At 38.5% G+C, this 13,728-nt stretch overlaps 1 protein-coding gene across 1 annotated transcript in view; it reads left to right on the top strand.

The window, feature by feature from the left end:
* Nucleotides 1–13,728, top strand: part of efna3b (ephrin-A3b) — a 69,336-nt gene that overhangs the window by 45,915 nt on the left and 9,693 nt on the right. The window lies entirely within an intron of this gene.

Below are 13,728 nucleotides of genomic sequence, written 5' to 3' on the forward strand. Positions count from 1 at the left end.
AGCCCATTAGGGTTCTTTCTTTTCAGCTTAGTCTCCTTGGACTTGCAGTCATCAAACTCGCTGCTCCGTGTCTAACTTGTCGGAATATACGACTTGGGTCAAATAGCTGCGGCAAATTATTCTGACCCTGTATGAAGCATGTCACTTTTTTTTTTTTCCTTCAGTAGTGATACAGTCGAGAATCTTAAGGTTTGTTTAAGTTCGATATGATAGGTTAGTTTAGGTCATGGTAGTAAGTTACTGCAGGTTTGTTTAGGTCTGGTTACGTTTCTGTAGGGTTGTTTAGGTTAAATGTGTTTCGGTTACTATCGGTTTGTTTTGGTTCGTTTAGGTTTGCTTAGCTCAAGCTCGGTTAAGTTCATTTAGGTTAGGGTTGTTTAGGTCCGGTTAAATTACTGAAGGTTATTTTAGGTTAGGTTTGGTTAGTTTAGGTTTGTTTAGATTAGGTTAAGGCACTGATGGTTTGTTTAGTTCAGTCTTGGTCTCTGTAGATTTGTTTAGGCAAGGTAAACGTTAGGGTTATTGAACTCAGGTTAAGTTGCGGTAGGTTTGTTATAGGTTAGGTTATGTTAGATTTGTTCAAGTCAGGCTTGGTTAGATTACTTTAAAAAAATTGTTTGGATTAGGTCAGGTTAATTTAGGATATGATTGTTTAGGACGAGTTAAGTTATTGTAAAAATCGCCTAGGTTGCTTTTAGGTTATGCTAGCCTTGTTTAGGTTAGGTTAGACTAGGTTCGATTCAGATTGCCGTCGATCACTGTGCAGGACTCACGCAAATTTGATTACTAAGTTTTCATAATACTTTAACTGTAAATCAAATCGATTTCCATCATTGCCTGTGTGAGATGATTAAAAATATGAAGAAATCCTGAAAAAGATTGCGCTCCCCTTTCGAGGTTACAGTATCTCACAATGAGTCGCAAGCTTCAAGCCTTTGTGATATCTTTTATGAGGGAAATCTTTTCCACCTTTCCACTTTAAGCAAATATGATCTACGCCGAGACTTTTTCTAACCGCACATCATCTCTGCGCCTGGAAAATAACCTATTTTTTCCGTTGGATCTCGTATTGAACGTGGCTCAGGAGACGGTCCTGAGTGATGTTGTTATCGTTGGAAACGTTTCTTGAGCTCTTTTTTCCCCCCCGAAGCACTGATATTGGAGCCTTCGGCGCCTTGACCCAAACATATCAGTCAGTGGGACAGAGGACCGTCGCGCTGAGCCAGGAAGTAGCAGAGTGATTGTTATGCGGCACATTGACCAGCTTTCACAGGACGATGCTACACGATCAATCGAGACCGCCGTACACTCGTGTGTGTTTTTGGTGCGGTGGTTGCGCGAGCGGGGGTCAGGCCGGCCGTTGTGCCGTTTGGGGCAATGAATGCGAGAATCGATAGCTGGGTCAGAGGGTAATGTCTGGCTGAGTGCTGAGTCTATCCACAGCCATCCGACTGCATCAGCATCAATCATAGCAGAGCTTTGCCAACAACGCGCTCAGCGCACGTCCCCGGCTTGCGCCGGCCGGCCGCGTCTGCTTCCGGCCTCGTTCGCTCGAGCGCCGGCTTTTGGAACGCCGACAGCGGCCGGCGTCACACCGGGGTGGAGGGGCCTCCTCCCGCCCCCGAAAAGATTGATGGGAGCGGAGGGACGGAATAAAAGGAAGGGATTGTGAGGCTTTGCCAGAGAGAAGTGACGAGATACGCCGGATGCTTGTAAAGTGCTTGATAAATAAAGGTGAAAACAAAATCAATAAGCAAGCAAATTAAGGGTCGAAAGCACTTGTCAGGCTTTTGTTCGCAGCCAACATTTCTCTTTAATCACCGTTTAAGTCCTCGTTTGTTTTTTCAGCTACAGTATATCTCTTTCGCTGCTTCCTCTTTGAGTCTCCAACTCGTCAATTCCAGCCGTGTTTGTTGTCCACCCACAATAGACTGTATGTTTGATCGATTTGAAAGATGGCGAACATCCTCGTACGCGTCGGCACGGCGGGTTGCCTCCCGCTTCTCTTTAAACGTCGGCTTCAACGAACATATGTTTGCTTAAATTGAAACAATCAAAATAGGATTATTCAAAGAGGATATGCGGGAAAATACACACTTTTATTTACATTTTTAACCATAACAAATCATATGAATTGAATGTTGTCCATCAAAAAGTTTCTTAAAATTTCAGTTTCATATTATTTTTTCATGAAACCAAAGAAAATGTGTTGATTATTGCATACAATTAAAGAAAAATAAAGTGCATGTTTTTTTGGGGGGAGGGGGGGGCAGCGACGATTTAAGAAAAAAACAAAAGGTGAATGGAAGTAGGTCGACTGTCGAACGCAACATGTAAATGTGCATTTTTTTTTTGTTAAACAAAAGTCAGAAACACAAAAAAGCATTCTTATCGTAAGCATTATTTTCTTTGCTTTTCACATATAAATAGCAAGTGGCAAAAAACCAAGTAATTAACCAGCTGATCTTCGCCAAATGTAGTCGAAAACCCTGGAACCCCCCCTTTTTTTTTTAAACAATAATATGTTGTATGGGACTCCACAAGTCTAAAGTCCAAAAACTTCAGCTTCAGAAAACAGGCGACACGTTACCTGAGGCCTGAGCAACTGTTCAGTCGACAGCAAGTGACAAAATGGCCGCCCTCTGAAATTGAGAAAAACTTGGACTTTTCTGCTTAATTCATATCCACAAACACAACATTAATCAGACCACGTTAAGGCTAGCGTGGCTGCACATAACATATTGTAAAGCAAATGTATTGGTTGACTTTTAAACGTTTAAACTTCATATTTTCCTCACTTCTCACTTCCACGTGTAATAGCATGATGTCCCGACACTTTTGTTGCGTGTTCAAGGGCCCACACTGTTGGGTTGGCGCGGCTCGAACACGCACGCCTTTGCCTTGCGCGGTTGATATGTGCAGGCCGGGAGAGGAAAAAAGAAACGGGATGATGGATGGATGGAGGAAGATGAAGACAGGATGCTGTGAAGATGAGCAGAGAGAGAGAGAGAGAGAGAGAGAGAGAGAGCACGGCAGGAGAATGAAAAGATGTTGAAGCTATAACACTTTTATCAATAACCACCAATGGGCCATGAGTAGAGAGAATACGTGTTGTATCAGCCTTGAAAGAAGGATACTCCAGCCTGTTTGACACACTCCAGACACCTATTGATTTCTCTTCAAGAAAGCACGCCCGTCAGCCACTCCATTAGGTACACCTGCACCTCCAGCCTATTAACTCATCCGCTGCCATTGACGGCTATAGACGTCAAAAAATCGTTTTAACTATTAATTTTAGTTAAACATTTTATTCCACTTTTGTTAACAAGAGTGAAAACCTAGAATTTTTTTACTGTACATAGATAAAAAATGTGTGATTAGTGACTAGTGAAGTCATGCGATTAATTACAATTAACATTTTAATCGCCTGACGCCCCTAATTTTTTTTATATTATTTTCTTCTTTTTTTTAAATCACGTCAGGTGAATAAAAAAAATTCATTGTAATTAATCACATGACTTCAATAATTAACTCACGATTAATCACAAATTTTATATCTGTTCTAAATGTACAATATTTTTTTTTAGGTTTTCATACTCTCAAAGTGGAAAACTAATAGAAATAGTTCAAATTAATTTTTGACGTCTATAGCCGTCAATGGCAGTGATTGAGTTAAGTTTTAAAAAAATTCTGCCTTTTCTTTTGCGAGGAGTGTTATTATAAGCCTTGAGTGGTGTGACTTGTTTTCATGAAATCGTTCTCACTCGCAAATTAGCTTAGGCCCCAGTGTCAGTTTTAAATGTTCGAATTGGCCCATTGACGAACAGTGGCGCGGTTCATTTGTCATCTGCTGGTCTGTCCTGTGTGGTTTATTCTTGTGGACAATGTGATGACATCGCTGTCTTTATGAAAAATCTTTCACTCAATTCCTCACTGTCATCTCGAGCCTCCCGCTTCTTTGACAGACATTTGAGCAAAATGGCTTTTCCTTGACATTTTGTATACGTTTTTCCATAGACATGGCATATGTGTCACGTCTCTTTGATTGTTTTGACTCCTGGTGGCACAGACTGGTAATTGGAAGTGTTCATAATTCCCTTTACCCTGACTCAGTGATTGAAATGAAATAAAAACATGGCATTTGAACAGGGGTGTGTAGACTTTTTCTCTTTTTTTTTTATATACCCTGCACTTGATGATCTTACATTATGTGATCACTCCACAGTTTATGTACCAGCGGGATTAATTTGTTACACCCAATCTGCCTTGTTTATTGTCGTTACTTTCACTTAAAATATATTGTAATGTAGCAATAATATGAAAAAAATTCCGCCACTATTTTGCTGTATTAGAGGACCAGCTCACTTTGTGATGCAGTGCAGTTCTACATCACACACAACCACAGCAATAAACAGTTGTTTCTTTGTTTTGAATATAGAGATTTCGATACAGCTATTGTGTTAGATCTCATTAGATACCAAAGACATCCCTATCAAAAAGCAAGCTATCAAAGTTTGTAACTCTCATCTGGCAAACAAAAAAAAATAAAAATCAGATAGAGGCTGAATGGAAGTTAGGACACAAAGATTGGTGAGCTGAGGGAGCTGCAGTGGGAAGATTTTGCTCAGTGTTTGATGGCAGCGTCAGTCATGCTACACATGTCTGGGAGTCTCCATTCAGCAGGAGAGATGTTCCCTTCTATCCTCCGCTCTGATGCCTGATTGGAACCTACGCACACCCCGCTCACACAATGTTGGCATCTCTGTGTTGGAGTAAGATGAGATGAAGAATGGTGGCCTCGGGAGGCTGAATAGCTTTTAAATCCTGAATAGTAATGTTTGGAACATGGCTGGACCACTTTGAAGATAGCACGGGCTTACATCTCTTTGGGGCGCGTTTCTAGGAAGAAATAGATTTCGGTATGTTTTGCTATTCTAGTTAATCAACGCTTTTTTTTTTTAAAAAACAAGCGTAGTGGGATACCATGCCAGGTCTATCAGTTGTTATGAGACTTCAGTTCAGTGAGAATCTTAAGAATTGACTCCAAATTGTGTTTAAATACATGAAGACACACAATATAACAATATTCACAGGCATATGTTCTTTATCCTCTGCAAAGAGTGAGTATTATTACTGAGGCTCACTGAAGAATTTGAACCGCCTTTATGCACAGTTGACCCCATCATGCTCACGATTTGGCACCTCCTTTTTTGCATAGTCACAGATTTATTTTTTCCAAAACGTTTTTTCTATATATTTTTTTAATATTTTGGGGATTTATTGCAGTTTTGGTTTTTTTCCCGCCCTTTTTATGGAAGACAATATTGAATGTTTATAATCATTATTATTTTTATTTTTTTTAACCATTGCATTTCATGGGCATCATTTATAGGCGGACTTTCACTATTCACGGGCTGGCCTGGTCTTATCTCATGTGATTTGTATCTTATACTGCCCCCAGTTGGCCAAAGTATGCACACGAGCAGCACAGTGTCCATTGAATTAAAGCAACAACAAAAAATGTGGCAAAACTTTTTTCTCCCGTTTTTTAAATTGTATTTATTATGTTGTTGTTTTTCTTAAGTACAATATTATAGACCACATTTTTTTTTTATTATTATTAAAAAACACATTACAAAATGTCCAATCTGTCTTTTATGATTGCAACAGCTTAATTTAATTCCCAATGTGTGCCATTGGAAAATTTGGTTGCAAATCTTGGAAGTCAACCTGCATCGCCAAATGGATTGTGTTTGACTTCAGAGGTTCCGCTGTAATTGTATTCCATAATACGATTGAAGCGTAGGACAAAGACGTGTGTACATAATTCGATCAAGATGAATTCATCAGTAACGCCGCCACATCCACGTCTGTTTAACTGGCTGGGGTTCCAGTGACAGGGTGTGTCATCTATCGCAATGATGTGGCGTGATTAGACCGCTGCAACTCGTGCGGGGATGGAACCATGCGTCATTATGGTAAATAGACTTTTAATTGCGCGTTCTGTGAGCTAAAGAGATGAGCCAGCCGGCAGGATAAAGGGAATGCTAACTTTAGCATTAATACTTAGCATTAAAACTGTAATCAGTTAAGACACAAATGAGCAATCTACATACACTTGTATGACTAAATGATGGTAATATCCAGTTGCATGTTTACATCAATGGTGGACGGTTGAGCAATGATCTCATTCCGCTTCATTCTTGTCTTCTTAATGGTCTCCACACCAATTTTTCAAGGCTGCTGATGAGATTATTTCAACATTTCCAATTAAGACGCGTTCTCCTGAACAAGCCCTGAACAATGAGGCTTTAATAAGCCCTTGTACAAAATGTACCTGTTAATATCATTTCTCACTGGAGAGTGTTTTAAAAAGGGCACCGGTGAGCTTTTGTGCGCCATCCGCCGGAGTAGCGAGACTGGTTAGGCGTGGACAAATAATAGAGAGTGAGAAATCCTCTGGGCACAAGCGAATAATGTTGTTTCCATTGTGTGCAAATTTTCCATAAAGGGCTGTTGTCTGGGGGAAGTACAGTTCAGAGGCTTCCATGCAATAAAGCTAACTGATCTATCCTCATACCAAAAAATAAAAATAAAAATCTCATATTTGCTAGTGTACAGAACTGATAACAGACCTACTATTCATGTATATAAGGTATTTCCTTTTGGGCTGGCATGGCTGTTCTAGAGTGCCTTGTTGTTGGCCCCGAGTGCCTACACGTCACGGAGAGAAGGCATAAGAGTAAAGAAAAAAAAAGTTTGACGAGACAGCCGGTGTGTGCACTGGTGGTATGATATGTCATGGTTCTTTTAGAGTGCCTCATTGTTGGCACCGAGTGCACGCATGTCACATAGAGAAGGACTGAAGAGTGAGGTGGGGGAGTATTTTTATTTTTATTTTTTATATAAGTCTGACTAAACAGCTAGTGTGTGGATCAGGGCTTCGCGCTAGTGTGGCTGCTTTAGAGCGCCTCGTTGTTGCGGTGTGGAAAGTCCAGTGGAATAGAATAAACAGATGTATTTTCATTGCTCAAACATGTTGTTTGTAGGCATGAGAAGCATCCATTTTTCAAGATCGAAGTACCGGTGTTTGATTGACATTTGAGGTGGGCGTGGCTTTACCAACGGCGTTTGAGAATAGAAACAATGGCTTTGTTTCCCATTTTATACACGCGGTGATTGTTTTTTCATTGATTACATTTTGGCAGGGTTATTAACAACACTCTTCTTTGATGATGAAGACATTTATTTCACTTTACGAAGACGAAGGTCTGTGTATGAACAAGAGCGTCTAAGAACTGAATGGATCACAGTTAGTACCTTTTGGAAGGAAGGAATTCATTTATTCAAGTGGGATTGAAACCGTGCAGAGAAAATGCAGCAGTATTAGGGCCACACTTAAAAAGAACAAAAGTAAACCGTTACCAGAATAAGGCAGTCATTTATGTGACTGTGAATCTAAATGCAACTGTCTGACACCACTTGCCACTAGAGACTTGCCATATATTAATAATATAAAATATTTATTGAAAACCACTTCTGGTTAGATGATTGAACAAAAGACTTTGTAAAAATGGTCATATTAGGCCGTAATTCCTTGTATTTGCAAGAGAAATGGACTGAGAAGTGATCCAACATGAAACGTGAGGGGGAAGCACAGACAACGCCACTTTGTTTGCTTCCCTCTCTCACTTATTTCCCAAGAGCATTTTTATGTAATAAACTCCATCAAGGCAAATGGAAATCCATTAGGGCATTTTGGAATAACACAAAAATCCATTTTTCCCCGACACTCTAAACGGGCGCGCTTTTATGGAAATCTGTTGTTGAAATGTAAAAGCTCACGAAAGAAATGTGATGCTGACAGGATGGCGGGCGTCACATGAGGTTTACACAAAGAAACCAGCGCGGCGGCATGTAAGCGCCAGCATCCGGTGGCCCATTTCATGCGGAATAGAGAATTTTGAAGTCGGATTTCCCTTTTAACGTATTCACATTTCATATTTAATAAAAGGACTCCTTCTGAATTGTTGCTTTATAAACAGGAATGAGCAAAATAGAATACTGCATTGCCTGCTCTGGTGATGGTCAAACCAAAAATAACACCAAAGAAATATTTTGCTCTGCAAGTACCACCATTATGATCAACATTAAAATATAATAACATGATAGGCCTAAGTGTTCATTAAAAAAAACAAGCCAGAGGTTTTCATTCATAAGATTTCACTACAAGTCGCATGTTTGGAGACACCTCTCTATTTAATAGCCTGAGAATGTGTTTCAAAATTTTTGACTGGTCGTGTATCTTTAATATTCTTGTACTGTAACACTATACACAGTTTGTACAACAACACTATGCTTAAATTTTGGAAAAGAAAAAAAAATCTTGAACTTGTGATTTAATTAACTCATTCACTGCCATTGACGGCTATAGACGTCAAAAAATCCATTTGAACTATTTCTATTAGTTTTCCACTTTTTCCACTTTTGTTAATAAGAGTATGAAAACCTAAAAAAATATTGTCTATTTAGAACAGATGTAAAATGTGTGATTAATCGTGAGTTTATTATTGAAGTCATGTGATTAATTACAATGAAAAATGTATTGATTTTAAAAAAAAATGAAAAAAATGTAAAAAATTAGGGGGGTCAGGTGATTCAAATGTTAATTGTAATTAATCGCATGACTTCACTAGTTAACTCACGATTAATCACAAATTTTATATCTATGTACAATAAAAAAATTCTAGGTTTTCACACTCTTGTTAACAAAAGTGGAGAAAAAATTTAACTAATAGAAATAGTTCAAATTAATTTTTGACGTCTATAGCCGTCAATGGCAGTGAATTAGTTCAAATGTACATAAATGCTAACTAGAATTGTACCGAAATAAAAGTCTATAAAAGTTTAAAAACAAACATGCTGCTTCATTTTAAAAAATCACTTTATTTTTTTAATAATCGTTTACTACAACCATCCCTGCTAATGACTGAATTGTATTACTATTCAAGTATAAATGTGGCAATAATGCATAACAGCAGACGCTCGCATGTTTGCCTCTTTTTATTTTTCGCCAATCCCCTTATTTGCAGTTTTTCGCAGACAAATTTTCTGAAAACTTTTTTTTTCTTTCTTCATTACAGTTATAATGTTACGGAAGCATACAACCGCCATTGGGAAGTAAACTGATTTGACTGGGGTATGTCGTGCAAATGTATTGCTAAAGTCGTTCGAACCTGTTGGTCGAGTCAGTCGTGCGTATTGGTTAAGTCATTTGAACGTACTGCAAAGTTGTTTGAACGTCTTGATAAAGTTGTTTGGATGTGTTCATGCGGTCGTTTGAAAACATGGGTAAAACCGTTCGAATGTACTGATAAAGTTGTTTACCTTGTTTGGATCTATTTGGACCGTCGTTCGAACGTCTTGAAGAAGTCGTTCAAACGTCTTGGTAAAGTTGTTCAAACGTTGTGCAAAACGTGGGCTAAATGCGAAAAGCATTCTTTATTTTCCCATAATGCCACGAGTTATTGCGCAATTTCGACATGACCCCCAAGGCATTATGGGGGAGGGAATACATGGGAAAACAAAATCAAACAACTTTGCAGTCTCTTATTCCTGTAGCCCCAAATCACTCGTTCCTGCACTATACAAACACATTTTGCATTTGGACTGCTCTGTTTTTCTCTCCTCGTGTTCTGCAGTTCATTAGAGTAGTATTTGGGGGATCGCACCTCCAGATATTGTCCTGCGGTTCAATTCTATTTTGCATCCCTTCATATTTGGTTTGATGCACCTCTTGAAGAGGTCTCTCCATCCAGTTTAGAAGTCAGTGCGATTCCAGCTCGGTGCTTTGATGTCTCGCACACACACACACACACACTCACAGTAAATGCTTGTCCACAGCAGAAAAGCGAAGCAGGTGCACACACACACACACACATTCACACACAAACACACGCACAGCGGGGATGGCAAAACCTGCTTTTATCTTAAGGCGGGGATTTGCTTCCAGATTACTCAAGATGCTCCGAGCTCGTTTCCCTCCCTTTGTTTTTCCCCCTGCTATTCTTTGCAAGCGCTAAAACTCTCCATTTGCAGATTTTATATTTTATTTCTTTTTTTTTTTACGTGCCTGCTCCCACCTCTCCCTTCGTTGATCTGCATCCCTCATTCTACTTTTTCCCCAAACACTGTAAATACTGTTGTCTACTTGAAACATTTTACACTGTATTTTTGTTCCTACGCAACAAAAAGCTCCGCAGCAGCAGAGGAGAGGCGACCTTCACCTTTAACCCTCGCTACAATAGCTCCATTTCCGCTGACTCCTCAAGTCAGTCGTAAACACGAGAGGATTTTTTTTTTTTTAACCCTTTACGGCAGGGGTGTCAAACTCATTTTTTGTCGTGTATTTATGGTTTGCTTTGGAGGCCCGTTATGACTGAATCCAAATAAATGTACAATGGCCTCATAAACACAACAAATTGAAGAATAGCGAGACCTTGAGTTTGACACTTGCGTTTTATGGAGTATGGGGAGTAAAGAACTGTTATTGTAACGGAAGTGGGCGTCGACAATGCACTTGCATTGCTGTGTGGTCAGTTATTCATTTATTTTTTCAAAACCCATGGAAGCAAATAATTACATTAGCTGTATGCTAACTTGAGCGCATTTATGCATGCATTTGCACCTGTGTTCATCAATATGCATTGTCCCTTTCCGATAAAAAAAAAAAATAAATGGTGTCAAACCATTACTTTTGTCCAAATGAAACTCCACAACTTACCTTCACATCCTTCCTTGACGGCAAGATGCCACCAGATGGCGCCGGCCTGTGCATAAAAATAACAAATTACTGAGCGTATGTTGCAAAAAGTAAAAAAAATCAAATAAAAATCAAATGGGTACAGGTTGAAGGAAATCAGAGTCTCAGGAGTGCATTATTTCATCTATGACTTTCTGCATGAGTGCAATTTCACTACACAAAAAGACATTTGGCCTTGTGGTGACTCTTCACTGCCATGTTTGGCCACATGCAGTGATAAAAAAAAAAAATGCTACTTTGCGTCATTCTTCTATGTAGAACAGTGATAAAATAGGTTTCAAACCAAAATGACACAATTCCTGTGCTTTTCTTTTTCTTCTTCTTTTTTTGGTGGGTCTATTATGAGACATGAAAATTTGCATAAGATGATCACACCTTATTTATGTATTTATTTTTTTGCATGGGAAAGCAATTGAAATGGCACATTTATTTCATCTAAGAATAATAAGGTCAACGAAATGAAGCAATTTCAAGTGTCAGTGGAGCCTCAGTCTGAAAAATCCTGTTGTGTCCTCTAATACATGTCTCAGGTTTAAATATCAATGTCTTATACTTGAATTTAAAGGTAAAGCTAGCTTTAAAAAAACGACGAGATAAAGTTGAGTTGTATCATGCAATAAATGTAATAACTCATGATCATTATAAGTGAAATAAGTCAATATTTTAAAAATAAAATGTTGAATTCGTATTTCTATGAGTTGACTAATGATGGTTAGAGAATGTTTTCAAAGAAGTAATGAAAATGGCATATACAAAAATACACTTTATGAAGCACCCATTGATTTCAAATCTTAATTTTTTTATTTAAAAAATTTAGGAAGTTTTTAATTGTTTTTATTTTTTTAAATATATTTAATATTTTATATCACATTAATGAATATTTTGTATTACATTAATGCTTTGTACTATTGAATTTTTTTTTTAATATGCTTAGTCATTATCATTAGTTTTTAAATCTGCTTTTATTTATTTTGCCTATTTTTTGTTTTGTTTTATTTTATTTTAAAATTTTCTGTAAAATCACATTGTTCTGCAGGAACATAGCATCATTTTAGTTGACGTTAACAAAAATATGGTGCCTTACCCTAAAAATTGCTACTTTGCAGTTGACAGTACACATTTCCTCAGTCCTGCAAAACTGTAATACAAAATCGACATTTCCATGTTTGAAGCTCATTTCCCCTTTTGTTGTAATCCCTCTCAAGTAAGCCACATGCTCACTTTTTGTTCGATCAAATACAATACGCCTGCATTGCGCATTACCACAAAAAAATAAAAAATACATCAATTGCCCAGGGAGAAGAACATCTCGTAGAGGCAGGAAGCGAAAGAATGAATGTCCAACATTTAATTACTCCTTCATGTGGCCATAAAAGCGAGGAAATGAGCGGGAGAGGGAAGAGCGGTGAGGGGAAGACATTGAGCGCCGTGTTTCGATCTTCATTTAATAATTGAATAATAATCTCCCTGGAGACCTGACCTAGAACCAGCGAGGAGAGAAGCTGCATAAGACCCAGCCTGACACTCTGCTGCCCCCTTGTGACATTTTAGCAACACACGCTCCTTGATGGAACTTTCCAACTGACTGCATCATGCTACTGTCATACTGCATGTTGTTGATTTACAGCAGATGTGAGCCAGGGTCAGTCATGGGAAGAGAAAGATGATTTTGGATGTCAGGAAAGAATACATTTCATTTTGTCACACCACCTACCTACGCACACACACACACACACACACACTGCCAGACCTTATCTTCCTGTTTTTACTTTTTTGGGGGCTGATGATGAACGAGCATTGGGGTTAGGGGACAACGTGGCGCTAACATGGCGAAGAGAAGCTCTCACCCGTGGGTCCTGAGTCCATTCTGAAGAGCCGACAAATACACGCATTTACTTACACACCTGCTTTGTGTTATTAATAGCTCAGTAGCTCTGCATGATCCCTGGTGCACCATGATGTATTGTGCCGGTGTCGGCGCGTCACTGCTTTTCCTCAAAATGGACAAATTGAGCAACCGTGACTTTAGCTTGACTGTTTTTGTTGACTCATTTCCATACTTTTCCAAAAGTTTTCTTACAAGGCTATATATGCATAAAGTTGAAATCTGACTTTTAACAGTAAAGTTACTCCAGGCTATCTCACATTCCCAACACTGTGCACGTTAGGTTAATTAAAGACTCTTAATTGTTTATAGGTATGAATATGAGCATTAATGCTTGTCTACTTATGTGCTGTTAGTGACTGGCAACCAATCCTAAATGATTCGTTCGTACTGTTTCTCAAGATGCTTGAAGCCAATGTTGTCATGCGGAGTTGATTAGAAGGCTTGCGTACCTCTATTGAGTCATGGCACTCGTTGGAAAAATGTCACCAAAAATGTAAATACACAAAAATATGAGTACACGAATATGAATCATGACGATCTCATCTTACACAATATGAAATGTGAGGCCTTTTTATTTGAACACAACATAAGTAGATGGCATAGATAGATAAGCAAATATTTTTCTTTTTTTGAGCTCCTGTAAGTGGAGCACAGTGAGGATTTGGTAAGAAAAAGAAGAAGAAGAGAAAACAGGCAATTTTTGATATTCCATTAACGCAATATTAACCAGAATACTGCATTTAGACGAGTGGAGCTGCAGAGAACATATTATTGTCCCAAAAAAATTGTGGGGGTTAACTTCCCCTTTAACTCATTCACTGCCTTTGACGGCTATTGACGTCTTTATTCATATGAACTATTTCTATTAGTTTAAAATTGTTTCCACTTTTGTTAACAAGAGTATGAAAACCTCGATTTTTTTTATTGTGCATTTAGAACAGATATAAAATTTGTGATTAATCGTGAGTTAACTATTGAGGTCATGCAATTAATTACGATTGAAAAATGTCATCGTCTG

This window comes from Leptonotus elevatus, chromosome 6 (genome assembly GCF_054856555.1).
Source record: "Leptonotus elevatus isolate MCC_2025b chromosome 6, RoL_Lele_1.0, whole genome shotgun sequence".
Classification (NCBI taxonomy): Eukaryota; Metazoa; Chordata; class Actinopteri; order Syngnathiformes; family Syngnathidae; genus Leptonotus; species Leptonotus elevatus.